Source organism: Mustela nigripes, chromosome 1, assembly GCF_022355385.1.
Source record: "Mustela nigripes isolate SB6536 chromosome 1, MUSNIG.SB6536, whole genome shotgun sequence".
In the NCBI taxonomy this organism is placed as follows: domain Eukaryota; kingdom Metazoa; phylum Chordata; class Mammalia; order Carnivora; family Mustelidae; genus Mustela; species Mustela nigripes.
The window spans coordinates 137039741-137044429 of record NC_081557.1 but is presented as its reverse complement, the minus strand read 5'-3'; positions in this window follow the sequence as shown (position 1 = coordinate 137044429).

Genomic DNA, 4689 nt, shown 5'->3' with positions numbered 1-4689 from the left:
ATATATATATATATATATATATATATATATATATACACACACACACACACACACACACACGCACGCACACATATATATGATTTCTTTTTAGCCCCTTTCTTCTCCCTCCCATTTGGGGTCTCTTCTAATTTGGTTAGCAAACATTTTTCTGGGGTCTTTGCCACCCTTTTAGTATTTTATTCTCTAATACATATATTCTTATCTGAATAAAATGACAAAGAAGAAAAACTCACCACGGAAAAAAGAACAAGAGGCAGTACCGACACCCAAGGACCTAATTAATACAGACATTGGTAATATGTCTGATCTAGAGTTCAGAATGACGATTCTCAAGGTGCTAGCTGGGCTCAAAAAAGCCATGAAGAATATTAGAAAAACCCTGTATGGAGAAATAAAATCCCTTTCTAGAGAAATAAAAGAACTAAAATCTAACCAAGCTGAAATAAAAAAGGTGCAATCAAGAATGGAGGCTCTTGATGCTAGGATAAAAGAGACAGAATAGAGAATTGGTGATAGAGAAGACCAAATGAGGGGGAATAAAGAAGCTGTTCAAAAGAGAAACAAACAACTACTGGACCACAAGGGGAGAAATCGAGAGATAACTGATGCCATAAGACAAAACAATATTAGAATAATTGGGATTCCAGAAGAAGAAGAAAGAGAGAAGGGAGAAGAAGGTATAATTGAGCAAACTATAATAGAGAATTTCCCTAATATGCCAAAGGGAACAAGCATCAAAATCCAGGAGGTACAGAGAACTCCCCTCAAAATCAATAAAAATAGGTCCACATCCCATCATCTAATAGTAAACCTTGAGTCTTTTGACAAAGAGAAAATCCTGAAAGCAGCCTGGGACAAGAAGTCTGTAACATACAATGGTAAAAATATTAGATTGGCAGCAGACTTATCCACAGAGATCTGGCAGGCTAGAAAGAACTGGCATGATATATTCAGAGCACTAAATGAGAAAAACATGCAGGCAAGAATACTATATCCAGCTATGGTGTCATTAAAAATAGAAAGAGATATAAAGTTTCCAAGACAAATAAAAATTAAAAGATTTGCAAACACCAACCCAGCCCTACAGGAAATATTAAAAGGGGTCCTCTAAGCAAAGAGAGAGCCTAAAAGTAGTAGACCAGAAAGGAACAGAGACAATAGACAGTAACAGTCACCTTACAGGCAATACAATGGCACTAAATTCATATCTTTCAATAGTTACCCTAAAGTAAATGGGCTAAATGGCCCAATCAAAAGACACAGGATATCAGAATGGATAAAGAAATAAAACCCATCAACAAAAAAAAAAAAGAAAGAAAGAAAGAAACCCCATCAATATGCTGTCTATAAGAAACTCATTTTAGAACCAAAGACACCTCCAGATTTAAAGTGAGGGGATGGAAAACAACTTACCATGCTAATGAACATCAAAAGAAAGCTGCGGTGCCAATCCCTGTATCAGATAAATTATATTGTAAACCAAAGACTATAATAAGAGATGAGGAAGGACACTATATCATACTTAAAGGGTCTGTCCAACAAGAAGATCAAACAATTTTAAATATCTATGCCCCTAACATGGGAGCAGCCAATTTTATAAGCCAATTAATAACAAAATGAAAGAAACACATCAACAACAATATAATAATAGTAGTAGACTTTAACACCCCCCTCACTAAAATGGACAGAGCATCCAAGCAAAAGATCGGCAAGGAAATGAAGGCCTTAAAAGATGCAGTGGACCAGATTGACGTCACAGATATATTCAGAACATTCCATCCCAAAGCAACAGGATACACATTCTTCTCTAGTGCACATGGAACATTCTCCAGAATAGATCACATCCTGGGTCACAAATCAGGTCTCAAATGGTACCAAAAGATTGGCATCATTCTCTGCATATTTTTAGACCACAATGTTCTTAAGCTAGAACTGAATCACAAGAGGAAAGTTGGAAAGAACCCAAATACAGGGAGGATGAAGAGCATCCTAACAAAGAATGAATGGGTCAACCAGGAAATTAAAGAAGAATTGAAAAAATTCATAGAAATGAATGAAGATGAAAACACAACTGTTAAAAATCTGTGGGACACAGCAAAGGCGGTCCTGAAAAGAAAATATATAGCAATAAAAGCCAAGAAACAAAAAAAGGTCTAACCCTACACCTAAAGGAGCTGGAGAAAGAACAGCAATAAACCCAGCAAGAGAAGAGAAATAATAAAAATCAGAGCAGAAATCAATGAAATAGAAACCAAAAGAACAGTAGAACAAATCAACAAAACTAGGAGCTGGTTCTTTGAAAGAATTAATAAGATTGATAAACCCCTGGCCAGACTTATTAAAAAGAAAAGAGAAAGAACCAGAATAAATAAAATCACGAACGAAAGGGGAGAGATCACAACCAACACCAAAGAAATACGAACAATTATAAGAACATATTATGAGCAACTATACACCAGCAAATTTGACAATCTGGAAGAAATGGATGCATTCCTAGAGATGTATAAACTACCACAACTGAACCAGGAAGAAATAGAAAACCTGAACAGACCCATAACCAATAAAGAGATTATAGTCATCAAAAATCTCCCAACAAGACAAACCAAAAGAGCCTCTTAATCTCACAAAACAAACTGAGGGTTGCTGGCGGGAGGGCAGTAGGGAGAGGGTGATGGGGTTATGGACATTGGGGAGGGTATGTGCTATGGTGAGTGCTGTGAAGTGTGCAAACCTGGCAATTCACAGACCTGTACCCCTTGGGTGAATAATACATTATATGTTTATTAAAAAAAATTTTTAAGTATAAAAATAAACAAATAATAAATAAATAATCTCCCAACAAACAGGAGCCCAAGGCCAGATGGCTTTCCAGGGGAATTCTACCAAGCATTTAAAGAAGAATTAATTCCTGTTCTCCTGAAAATGTTCCAAAAAATAGAAATGGAAGGAAAGCTTCCAAACTCCTTTTATGAGGCCAGCAGGACCTTGATCCCAAAACCAGACAAAGGCCCCATCAAAAAAGAGAATTACAGACCAATATCCTTGAGGAATACAGATGGAAAAATTCTCACCAAAATACTAGCCAATATGATCCAACAGTACACTAAAAGGATTATTCACCACGACCAAGTGGGATTTATTCCAGGGCTGTGAGGTTGGTTCAACATCGGCAATTCAATCGACATGGTACAATACATTAATAAAAGAAAGAACAAGAACCATATGATACTCTCAATAGATGCTGAAAAAGCATTTGACAAACTACAGCATCCTTTCTTGATCAAAACTCTTCAAAGTGTAGGGATAGAGGGTACATACCTCAATGTCACCAAAGCCATCTATGAAAAACCCACCACGAATATCATTCTCAATGGAGAAAAACTGAGAGCTTTTCCCCTAAGGTCAGGAACACGGCAGGGATATCCATTATCACCACTGCTATTCAACATAGTACTAGAAGTCCTAGTCTCCACAATCAGACAACAGAAAAAAATCAAAGACATCCAAATGGGCAAAGAAGAAGTTGAACTATATCTCTTTGCAGATGATATGATACTTTATGTGGAAAACCCAAAGACTCTACTCCAAATATGCTAGAACCTGTACAGGAAGCCAGTAAAGTGTCAGGATATAAAATCAATGCACAAAAATCAATTGCATTTCTATACACCAACAAGAAGACAGAAGAAAGAGAAATTAAGGAGTCTATCCCATTTACAATTGCATGCAAAATCATAAGACACCTAAGAATAAACCTAATCAAAGAGACAAAGAATCTGTATTCAGAAAATTATAAAGTATTCATGAAAGAAATTGAGGAAGACACAAAAACTGGAAAAGCATTCCATGCTCATGGATTGGAAGAACAAATATTGTGAAAATGTCTATGCTACCTAAAGCAATCTACACATTTAATGCAATCCCTTTCAAAATCCCATCCATTCTTTTTAAAGAAATGGAACAAGTAATCCTAAAATTTATATGGAACCAGAAAAGACCTCGAATAGCAAGAGAAATGTTGAAAAAGAAAGCCAAAGTTGGTGGCATCACAATTCCAGACTTCAAGCTCTATTACAAAGCTGTCATCATAAAGACAGTATGGTTCTGGCCCACAAATAGACACATAGATCAATGGAACAGAATAGAGATCCCAGAAACAGACCCTCATCTCTATGGTCAACTAATCTTCTACGAAGCAAGAAAGAATGTCCACCGGAAAAAAGACAGTCTCTTCAACAAATGGTGTCAGGAAAATTGGACAGTCACAAGCAAATAAATGAAACTGGACCATTTCCTTACACCACACACAAAAATAGACTCCAAGTTGATGAAAGACCTCAATGTGAGACAGGAATCCATCAAAATCCTTGAGAACACAGGCAGCAACCTCTTCAACCTCAGCCACATGTTTCCTAGAAACATTACCAAAGGCAAGGGAAGCAAGGGCAAAAATGAACTATTATAACTTCTTCAAGATCAAAATCTTTTGCACAGCAAAGGAAACAATCAACAAAACCAAAAGACAACTGACAGAATGGGAACAACACCCAAAGAACAAATAATCCAATCAAGAAATGGGCAGAGGACATGAACAGACATTTCTGCAAAGAAGACATCCAGATGGCCAATGGACACATGAAAAAGTGCTCCACATCACTTGGCATCAGGGAAATACAAATCAAAGCCACA